Raw genomic sequence first — 12,633 nt, 5'->3', positions numbered from 1 at the left:
GTGATAATACTTAGTTTTTTTGTGCATAAGGAATTCGATTTATTTAAATATGTATAACTAAAGAACTGTATATAATACTTAAGTCCTTAACATTTTTGTCTATATAAATTGCCTTTTTTTTACAGATGTTTTTGTTTTTTCAAAATATTTGTATAACCTGTTCATTTTCATTCTTGCCAGATTTGTTAATCAGACTATTTAACCAGACATTTTTGACAGTTTTTATTTACATAATTTTTGTTGAATGTTAATACATTGAATGAGGCATGCCATCTATATCTGTAAATGTATACAAAAAAATGGTAATCTTTTAAAAGAAAAATGCAATTAGGAAAGAAAACCAGGCCTATTTGTATTTTTTTTTATATACATATACTTGACTTCACATTTAATGTTTTTTAAAATGTGTAATTAATACCAGTATTCTAATAAGACATTTAAAAAGACCATTGTTTTTATTAGTCATTCAAAAGAGTCGAAAAACACTTTTTTCCAGTAGTGCATCCTTACACTTGACCGGTCCTAGTTGGATGAAGGCTTTCTTTAAATTAAAAATTGTATATATTATAAATAATCTCCCCATTTTGCTGCAGTTACTTCCTCTTTGGTGCATATCTTTTAACTCTTACCATGCCAAGTCTAAACATTCAGTCACATGTTCTCTTTGTCATCTTAGTTTGTTTCCCATCAAGTACTGGCAAAATTAAATTGACGTTGTTGTGTCTTTTTGTTTTGTTCCTCTGGTACGGTGAATTCAGTGGGGGTAGTCACGCCTCAGTGGTAATAAAATAACAGAGAGAAGTGCTCCCTGTCAGAGTCACATCAGCCTATGTCATCGCTCTAATGAATATCATCTAAATTGCTTTGTATATCTGAACAGTTTGGATGTCAATCTAATTTGAGTGCATGCACTGATGGGAAGGGGCCCAGACTAATGAGAAGAGAGCTATGTTTGACAGTGCAATAAGCTTCAACCTGATCAGACAAGTTTGAACAGGAATTCTGACACATGTGCCAATCCAAAAAAAAAAAAAAACTTGACGTGAAACCAGTAGCTTGAATTTTATGTGAAACGTGGTACAGACTGTACTGACATCATTCTTATTTCTTGTCTGACATCTTGTCTGAAGTAGGCTGTAGCATATAGGCCAATACCTGGCAAAAATAATATATGGATATCAAACACACATTTTCATAAACATCTCAACATTTTAACAACATTTCTAAAGGAAAGCTCTGTTTTGGTGTATTTTGCAGTGTTCCCTGGAACATAGTCATGCTTAACCTGAAAATAAATTGATCACTGAGCTAGCACAATCTTCATCTCATCATGACCTCTTGGAAATCATGTTCACCCGCTACTTGAGTGTCAGTTCATATCGTAACCAGACCTGAGTTGACGTGACAGTTTATGACAGCTCCAGAGCACTCATGGGACAGAATTGAGGCAGCTGCCCACAGAGTCCACACATACTGAATTATTCTCAGCACAAGGGTATAGGTTAAGGTCATTTTGCTTTTCTTAAAGAATGGGAAAATAGTCGTAATGCTGAAGAACAGTCAGTTTAGATCAAGTTGGACAATGTTTGTGCTTAAATGTTTTAAATAGTATTTAAACACGATATTGATTTAGTCATAGAAGGTTGTGAGTTAAAAAACGTATGAAGAACTATGGTGCATTACATCCACTTCCATCAGCCCAATAAACTAACTCAAGAAAGTTGTTGTAAGTCCAAAATGTTTAACAGCTGGACAGGGAATATTCTGAGCAGCTGAATTGCTATTCACTAGCATTTCCCCAGACAGCTGTCAAGAGCATTTTGGCATGATATCTGACAGATTTGCAAAAGACACTCGTTTCAGGGCATTACACCATACATTGTTAATTTAATGCATGATGACACGAACAATTATAGTGAGCTACATGCTCAAATAGCATGTCAAAAGCTGTGTATCAATCCATTTGATCCTGTTTTCCAACACCTTTAGTGATACCTTAAGCAATATTTCTGACTAGGAGAGAAGTGCTGACCAAGTAAAACGCTTGAGAGGAACACACTGGCTGATCTAGCTACATTTGCAAGAAAAGGAAGGTCTAAAACAAGATCCGCTGGGGTATAAATAAGAGCATATATTTCATTTTTATACACTAGAGTATACCAGCAACCCCCAAGAGAACTGAGCTGGATATCTCACAGAGAACTAGTTTCAGTTTTGTTCAGTTTCTTTTTTTTTATTCCCTACCTCTCTTTGACAGAATTTAGAAACAAGAATCTTTCTAAGATGTGACCCTTGGGTGTGCCACCCTACAGAACCTTGTCCTGCACCCAGTATTTCTGGTCAACTTTATTTTGTCAGATTATGTAAGGCTGTATATACAATGGGGACAAAAAGTATAAGAGCATAATCAAAATGTGGAATTAAATAAAGATTTTGAAAATTTTATTATAATGAAAATAACAACATGAGAAATATTTAGGATTCTAATTTCATTTCATGATTTGCAATAAAAAAACAATAATTTTTTTTTTTATAATTCAGAATATAAGCATTTTCAGATCTTTTTGGTTCTCACAATATTTTCATTATCTTTCAGAATATCAAACTTTCATTAGATTTGCTTGTTTTGCCATTGTCCATTTATGCATGGATTTGAATTTAAAAAATACATTGTTTACATGTGAATATAATATAAAATAGAAGCATATTACAAAATACTTTTTTGTCTATCGTTTGACTTGAAATGACCTCACTTTGAGCAGAAATCTCAGACATGTCAAGATTTCAGAAAGAAGCTGAACATTGTAGCATGCTAGCTCTCTACCACCGCCAGAGTTGTCTGACATGGTGGCATGACTTCTGACATTGTGTATTCAGAATAATCTGACAAGGCATCCACTCATGTTTTGTCAGGGCTTATTCGAAATTTGGTAATGGTCTTATCCCTGTCCATCTCCTTCTCTGCATGTCTCAGCTGTATGCATAGGTGGCGTTTAGATGTGACATCTCAAAAATACATGAGCTGAGCGCTTCACGCGACCTCCTGGGCCACGCTAGCCGTCCGGAGATGGCAGGGGACACGATTCAGTGTGACACTCCTGGTTGGAGCTGCCAAACTGCCACTTCCTGTCCTCTTTATTCACACATTGAGGGAGTTGAAATACAGTGTTTTGAAAATCACTGATCAGACATCTGTCTGCTTGTCTGGCCCTTCTGTTTGACTGTCATGATCATGTTTGGCCACCTCTCATTTAACGTCAATGCCAGCTCTGATCTGCATTAAAGAGCAGCAGATACCAGCCATGTGCTATTGCATTTAATGGCCAAATCAGCTATTTTGCATCCTAATTAAGAAAGTTTAACAGATAAAAATAGAGAAGTAAATTTAAAAGAACAAATAAAAACAATTAGTTAATTTCCCAGAGGATTGTTGATTAATCTCTGAAAATCAGATGTAACAAAATCTAATCTAGTAAAATAAATATTAACACTATATAGTCTAGCTTCACACTATTTGTGCGGTTTAAATCCGTCTGAACCAGACGTAGTACGCCATATTGAATATAAAGAGGCTGTGAGGGATATATTTAAAGGGGGGGTGAAATGCTATTTCATGCATACTGAGTTTTTTACACTGTTAAAGAGTTGGATTCCCATGCTAAACATGGACAAAGTTTCAAAAATTAAGTTGTACGTTTGAAGGAGTATTTTTGTTCCCAAAATACTCTTTCCGGTTTGTCACAAGTTTCGGAAAGTTTTTTTCGAGTATGGCTCTGTGTGACGTTAGATGGAGCGGAATTTCCTTATATGGGTCCTGAGGGCACGTCTGCTGGAAGAGCGTGCGCTCCCGTATAGCAGAGCAGAGAGAGGCTGTGCACAGACATTCATTCACTGATCAGAGCGAGAGTGTCGCGAAATGTCACAAAAGGAGTGTTTTTGCTTGCCAGGGCAAGACAACCCTGCACAGATTACCAAAGAAAAAACAGCATTAAGGGACCAGTGGATGGAGTTTATTTTTACAGAGCATCAAAGGAGTTGTGCAAGTGTTTGTGTTTGTTCCCTGCATTTCGAAGATGCTTGTTTTACAAACAAGGCCCAGCTTGACGACAGATTTGCGTATCATTTATTTCTTAAGGATGATGCAATCCCAACGAAAAAGGGTCACGATCGTGTGTTGGAACCGCAGGCGGTGAGTAAAACTGCTTAAAATATCTCTGCCTCCTTGTTAGTGCGTCTGCTTCCCATGCCGGAGACCCAGGTTCGAGCCCCGCTCGGAGCGAGTCGTTGCTGCTGCTGCTCTCGTTCAGTTTCAGCCTTGGGATCTGATTCTGGATCATAAATAAACGACTGAATCTGACTGTAAGCCATGATTTGTTTTGGATGATGGTTTTTCCCTCAAGGTAAAGTCACAGCTTCCACATGCTCTCAACGCAAAAGCCTACTGGCGCTCGTGATTCTTTAGCTCCGCCCACACGTCACGCCTCCAGTCGGTTGTGTTTTTCCGGGAAAAATCGGTACAGACTATCTTTCTCTTATGAATATAATAAAACTAAAGACTTTTTGGAGTTATGAAGGATGCAGTACTACTCTATAGGTACTCAAGATTAACAGGATATTGAGTGAAAACGAGCATTTCACCCCCCCCCCCTTAAGGACTGTTCAGAGAGAATATTTTTTTCCAAATCGACTGCAAGTAAATTCAACTTTAAAAAAAAAATCTTGAGGTTTGTTTTTCCGAATTTCACGTTTCTTTTTCTTTTCATTTTTTTTTTTTAACGCAAAAATGTGTTCTCGAGGGCCGCGTTTTTAGAACGCCTTCCCAGAACGTGATAAGCCGCGTGCGAACACAATGGTCAAACATGTTTGTAAACCGCGTTTACATAGATAAAACAATGGAAAACTAGCTAAATTAAATGCATAAAACATATTCTGTGTGAACGGGCGGAGTCTTTTCAATGGCACGCACTATATATAAACGTCATAGATCACAATTTTCCGAAAGACATTTCGTCATTTGAACAATCGGTAAATTGTAAAAAAAAAAAAAAAGCCTACGCCTACCCTTCACAGCCTTGTGTTCATTCCGGTCAGAAAATTAAACGTGGCACTTCCGGACAAATGTGTAACTGATAAATAGGCTAACGTTACTTCATCCAGTCAATCATGTTATATTTTAGTTGTGGCCTAATATGATTCAGACAGCATAAACATGAACACAAACCCACCCACAGACTCTCAAGCTGCTGTCCCATACCTTCAACATGTCAGCTGAGCACAGAAGAATGACAGAGAGACGTGATAACATGTTGGAGAACACACACACTACATCTTCGCATGCAGACATCAAAGAGGTGCAGAATCTTGTCAAAGCTGTGAACATCAGCCTGTGTGCTTGGCAGGGTGAGTCCTTCCCTCGTGAAGAAATGCCCCAATAATAACGTGAGCTGTAAGAAAGAGGTGTCAACTCTGTCCATCAGGATATTATGTTTTACCTAAGAAAGAATTCACAAAGGAAAACATCTGTAATTATTTTTTTTATAGATAATAGCCTAACTAATTGTGCATTTATAAAAGGCTAGAATCCTGAACAAATGAACCCTTTGTATACTGTTCTGAAAATCTTGGTGTTCCCAGTCATTATCACCAAATCTTAGATATATTATTTTTGTCAACTTGCTTTCCTTTATTTAGCACAAGCTTTGGATTTCTTTTTGGAAATGACTGGTCGTAGGTCTTGTGATAATTTTGGCAATGTGATCGCATTACCAAACACTATTTCTGACTGAGAATATCCATGTTTTGGGGGAAAGTTGTTAGACCCTATGTGAGCAAAGTCAGTACATTTTAGTCCAGCGTGATATCATTCACATTTTCTAGAAAAATAAAATCCTCTCTTGGTCATAATTACCATAACACAACATTAGTTTGATTAAATTTCATTTACTTCTATATGAATAAAACAGTATTCCAAATGCTTTGAAAATGCATGAAATGTGTTACCTTTCATAAAAATGCAAAAGAATAATCCCACCTGGCCTTTGTCTTATGGTACCATAATATAGCAGACCCGTTTATTTCAACTTAAACTTGCCTTAAAATATAGTAAAATCTTATTAAAAACTATTGGGGGGAAATAATTTAGATAATAATATGACCAATAGAAATATTCAATATGAATAGTCCTACCATTTTCTATTATTGTCTGCTTTCCACAGAATGCATGTATTCACTTACCTATATATAAAAACATAAACTCAAAAACAATATATTTTTCATTTGATTTGTGGCAAAAATACAAAAAATGTAGAGAGAGAAATATAGGGTTGTAAAAAAAAACAAACTAAAAGGACAACATAATTGCAGAAAATTCTGATTGTTGCTAGTGTAAATTACAGAATATATAGAAAGTAAGATTTAATGTTGCCATGTAAATGAACATAGTAAAATTCGTCTCATCATTTTACATTTTCTGTTTATTATGAAGTATATTGTATAGTGTAACTATCTAAATGCATTTTACCTCTGTTGATGCTTTACAAGCCAGCTAGTTCCTACAACAAATGTATCCTGAAATAAACAAACTCAAGCAGCAAGCGCAACATGCTTGACTCTGCCAATGTGATCTGACTTGACCCTGTGACAGGTGTACTTGTCAAGGACGAGCCTGTCCCTTCTGATTTCATGTCATGTAAATGTACAAGAGGCATTTCTATTTACTGGACTTTTGCGTGGCAGGAATCAAAATCTTTTTTTAAGTCAAACCTGTCTAAATATATGGGGGGGGGGGGGGGGGTGTAAACATAAACTCTTTTGATGATTAGACAACAATTCAACAGCAAATATCATAGATCATGATTAATAATCCACTGCAGAGGAAACATGAAATGCAGACATCATTAACATTGACTCCAACTGTTGCAAAACCCATTGTGACACTCTTCTGATTAATGTGAGCTGGCAGACATCAGCGTCAGCTTTAATCTGAAGGCGATGAAAGGCTTTGAAAAATGGCCAGGATATTGTAAACTCTTTAAAACTGCAAATGCCTCACCCAGACAGATTTAATAGAACCTCCCTCCCATGCACTGACCCAATCATGGGATTTCAACTGTGATATATTACAAAACGGAAGATTGCGTATGTCAATTTTCTGAGCATACTTTATTAGGTTGTTTGATTCCATCCTCGTGTTCTGTTGAGATGAACGTTACTGTCATGTTTAGAGTACAAGTGTACAAATAATAATATATATTTTTAATTTAACAATTTATTATTTTCCAATCAAGTTGCGCAAAAAGCCAGCATTGGGTGACATTATTGAAGCTTCATGTCAATTTTAAATGAACAGACATGCATTTTTTAGAAATGGGATTGGCATTCATTAAAGTAACCTTGCTTCTGTTTGAGATAAATTTGACTGGGTTATGTAAATTGATTAAAAATCTCAATTTCTATAATGAATATACTTTTTCTAATTATGTCAAGCTGTAAAGTATTTTATCAGGTGGAAACTAAATAGATAAATACATTTATATATATATTTAATGTTATTTTTAAGGCTCGCTCACACCAGGATTGCCAAGTATAAAGATAACTATTTGTTAATTATATTAGCATCCACACCAGTGCATAACATTCTGCTTATAATATGCAACAAATGCAGTTTTGTCATCTGCCACTTTAAATGCTCAAGCTCTTCAAAGCAGGATGGATTCTGATTGGCTGTTCAATGTTCTTTTTGTTCATTAACTAGAAAAAATAAATCATTCTGAATCCAACAATATCATTCCTCTAATTCATTATTATAGTTGTGGTTTAGACTTCCCTATTGTCTTAGAATTGGAATGATTATTCAGTCGAAATTGTTATCATTTATACAGTTATCAACCTTGGTGTCAACAGGCCTTTAATTCTTTTTTAAGTAGCATGAAAAAAGTAAAAAGCTTTTAATATTGCTGTAGCCAGTGGGGGGCCCTAGAGTCAAAATGGTTAAGAACCACTGCTGTACATTTTAGGTCTGAAAATTTTAGCATGTGAAAACTCATTGCATTTATAGTCAGTGAAGAACGCAAGCATTATAATTTTTTTGTTTTGTCTAAAAATCTGGAGTAGGCTGAAATTTTGAGGCTGGCTTTATTTTTATGAACTATTGAAAAACCCCAAACAAAACATGAGGGGTTAAGTAATATGCTGTGTGGATACAAATATCCACTTAAAGTTTAAGCTTCTTTTTAAACGAATTACAAAAAGAACATTATTATCCTCTGTATTATCAGAACAGTGTGAATACACAAAACGTCTATCACTGATCTAAATGAAGAAAAGTCTTATAAAATGTAGGTTGTTAACTATGAAGTTATGAAACCTTCAGAACATAGAGTAACCCACGTTTCATCTGTTTATGCAAAGCTAGCCCCCAACCCACCACCACCTCTCACATCATCATTCACAAGAAGTGTTGCTATGACAGCGGGATATTGACAGGTGTGACAGAACTTTGATTGCAGCGTCAGCCTCCGAGCTGGGGCTTGTCATCTGTCAGGTGTGAGCAAAGCTCTGTTGGGCTGATGACACTTACAAGAAAGAGGGAATGTTTTAAAACACCTAGATAATGCCTTAACTGTTGGTCCTGTATGGACATCCTATATTTGAGTTTCATCCATACACCAAAGATGCTACTGAGATTTCAAAAACCTTAATGAACTTGACACAGCCTACAAACTTCAGTAAACCCGTTCTAGGCAACCAACAAATTATTCAAATGCAAGAAATCACTTACCAACTATTATTTGAAGTAAAAATAAATAAAAATGACTTATTGTCTGCTTAATTAACTCTTTAAAATTTCCTCGCAATCTTCTCATGCACGTTTTTGAATGTATGATTGTTTAAAGGGTTAGTTCACTCGAGAATGAAAATCGGTCCATCTTCTACTCATCCTCGAAGCATCCTAGATGAATCTGAATTTCTTCCTTAGAATAATCCAATCGGAGTTATATTAAATTGTGCTTGCTCTTCCAAGACTTTGCATGGGGTAAGCGGATGTTTGTTGTCAACAGTTCAGAAGACACTTAAATTGTGCGTGTATTTACAAAAATGCACGGATTCACTACAGGGGGCCATTATTCACCCCCCGGAGCTGTGTGAGGGACGTTTTATTACAGATGCGCACACTTTATTTCACGTCTTCTGAACTCGAAATTTGTGGGTGAAGTAACCCTTTAAAGACCTCAACAGAACAACGCCTACCAGGTAACAAATAAAACATTTGATTGGCTGATCAATCAGTCAATTGAAAGTATTCCCTAGAAAGTAATCAAGTATAAAGTATTCACTAGTCAAATTCATAATGGACTAAATTATTCCCTAAATCATATGTTTAAAATTGTTACTATCATGTAATTTTATAGAGTTATTTTTTAACAACTAAACAAATTTAAGCCATAGAAATTACAATATACGATTTATTTTTTTATGCACTATAGAGTATACATTTATATACATATTTTAATATTGTGTGTACAACCTGTTCGAAAAACCATCGGACTTTCAGTGCATTACACAAACTAATCTTTCAGACTTAGCTTTTTTGTTGTTGTTGTTGTGAAGTGGTTTGAAATAAATTGTTACGGTCAAAGATGTTGCTGACTTTGACTGTTATTACTTTAGTGACAACACCAGTAAATGTACATTTCTACAGTGCTAGCTTAAGACCATAACAAATAATCTATGTAAATAAAATAACTACATCTTTAAGTCAGCTATTAACCCATGCCTCTCCATTCTAACATTGCTGAAACAAATACAAGTAGCATGAGTAGAATGTTCTCCATTATTAAATATAATTTCTCACTTTGCTAACAAAAAAAAAAAACCCTGTGTGCCAAGCATATATATGTGAATGTAAATGTAAATCTAATAGGATATGGCTCTACCCAAATCAGACTTTTAAGAAGGTGCCAAGAGAAGACAATGTGAATGGAGGAAAAAGATGTTTCCCTGCCACCAAAAGTGTTTGGGAGCTTTGACAGGCACATATCACACAGGCTGACAGCTCTGTCAATAGCCCCAGGATGGCAGGTCTGATTGACAGCTAGCAGGTGGTGGCTGAATGGAGTTGTCAGGGCAACTGTCAATCAACAATATTGCCATGGAAACAAGGGAGGTAACACAGCTGCCCGTGGTGATCTATTGTTTTACCAGCCAAACACATGCATAGTGGATCACTTTTCATTGCATATCTCCAAAACGAATGTAATTGCTTAACAATTTTATCACAACGATTTAATATAGGCTATACATTGAGACCAAGATGCATTACATGCACGGTAATATTAGGGAACAAGGATCCATCGCAAGCATGAAATATTCTTCATGCATACTGCTGCTAATTCCACCAGAGCAAAATCCAGGGCAGGTTTGTCATTCAAGTTTAAATTGATACTCCCCATCTGGCACCATTAGATGTGTTAACTACACAACTAATTGGTGTGTAATTGCCTTTAATAACTGTTGCTTTGAGATGAGTATCAGATGTTTCAATAATGGGGTGAAATAGCAACTCTGAGGCACTATGGTTTGGTATAGCTGAGTCTAATGATGACACATCCAGACTGAACTCAGTCGCTTTGGATATAGACTCTGACCCCTACAACAGTGGATCAGCGTGAGAGACCAGCTGGACATTATAGAGCCTCTGGGCCTAGAAGTGATTATTAGTGCCATTCTTATCAGTGACAGTTTCAGTAACACAGATGCCACAAGCTCTTGACACGGTGGCATAAACTAGAAGGAACCACGGTAGCTCTACATTTATTACTGACACACAAAATAAATGAAAACACTCATGAATGAGAATTAAAGTAATAGTTCTTACTAAAATGAACATTTTGTCATCATTTACTCATTCTAAAGTTGAACCAAACGTGTTTGACTGTATGTCTTCTGTGGAACACAAAATGAGACGTTTAGTTTAAAGTTAATGCTTATAATTTCAGTAAAATGGATCTTAATGGAGAACAGCAGTTAAAAATTACAAATTGACAAGCAATGTGTTCGACAGAAGAAAAACATACATACAGGCTTGGAACATCATGATGGTGAGTAAATAGATCTTGTTCAAGAATAGCACAATATTTAATTTGTGACTGTAAATAAATGAGGGATAGAAATACTGTAGGGCAACTGCAGTAGATAAAAAGGCTTTCTGAGAAAAACTGATAACCTTATCATCTGACCTTAAAATAGGACCGTTATACAGTGAGTGCCATAATAAAGACTGTCTGTCCTGCAGCCTCCTTTTCATACTTGTTCAAATTCAATATGGCGTCGGCACTGATAGACTCATGCTTAAAGGGATAGCTCACCCAAATTTGAAAATTCTTTGAATAAAGAATATATATATATATATATATATATATATATATATATATATATATATATATATATATTAAAGCATGCATTCACCACCCGGAGCCGTGTGAGCCATGTTTGATTAGGAATGTGCGTGCTTTATTTGACGACTTATGGACTGTTCAACAGCAAAACCTGCTAACTGCAATGATAGAGCTTGGAATAGCCAGGACAATTTATATAACTCCAACTGGATTCGTCTGAAAATCACATATACCTAGGATGCTTCGTGGGTAGGGAAAACACACTCTTAATTATTTTTTTGGGGTGAACTAACCCTTTAAGTGAACTAAATTAATAGGGAATGTGCTCACGGCAACCCAAGCTCGATTCTCATCTCGTGGCACTTTACAGATCCCGTTACCCTCTATCTCTGCCCAATGCTTTCCTGTCACCTGGTGTCCTATTGCATTAAACAGTAACTTAAAAAAATCTATATGGTGTTTAACCTGATTAAGGTCTATGGTGAGAGATTATCATCTTTTCATTGTACTGTTTCTTTAATACCCACTGTTTCTCTGTGAAATATCTCCTAGCCATTTGAAGCATGAAGATCATGCTTGAAAAAAATTTGATTTGAGTTGATCATTCAGTCTTTCTGGACAGAAATTAATTGAATGGAGTACACTGCATTCAGCCCAGCTGCTGACTCAGAACCTGTCCACATCCAAATGTCAATGTGCTGATGGATAAGTCTGCAGTCAAACACAAGTGACTGATACCGGTGCAAACAAAGGCATTGATGGAGGCAGTCCTCCTCAGAAGTACCCAGTTAGAGCCTTTAAATGCCAGACGTAATAATGGAGCACTCTGAGTCATCTTGTTTTTGGGTTATTCTGACACACTTGTTTCCAAGAAGGCTGAACTAATTTTAGATATGTAGATATGTGCTTGTGATTGATTTATTGTGACTTATCGCATCACAACACAAATATATAATCTAACAATTAAGTTAAAGACACCCCGTCATATATATATATATATATATATATATATATATACACATTTATGCGTGGGTGTATTTGCCCAAAATGTATATTAAAAATAAATAATACTAATTATTTTAAAAATCTATTTTATTACATTTTATAACATGCAAAAAAATGCTTATATAAAAACACTAAATCTGACAAGCCAAAAAAATTTGGCTGGTAACATTTACTTCACATTAGGAGCCCTAGATTCAGGATCAGCTTGTTTTGCCTTTGATTTATTTTTTTA

The sequence above is a fragment of the Carassius auratus genome, chromosome 18 (genome assembly GCF_003368295.1).
Source record: "Carassius auratus strain Wakin chromosome 18, ASM336829v1, whole genome shotgun sequence".
NCBI lineage: Eukaryota > Metazoa > Chordata > Actinopteri > Cypriniformes > Cyprinidae > Carassius > Carassius auratus.
This window is presented reverse-complemented; position numbering follows the sequence as displayed.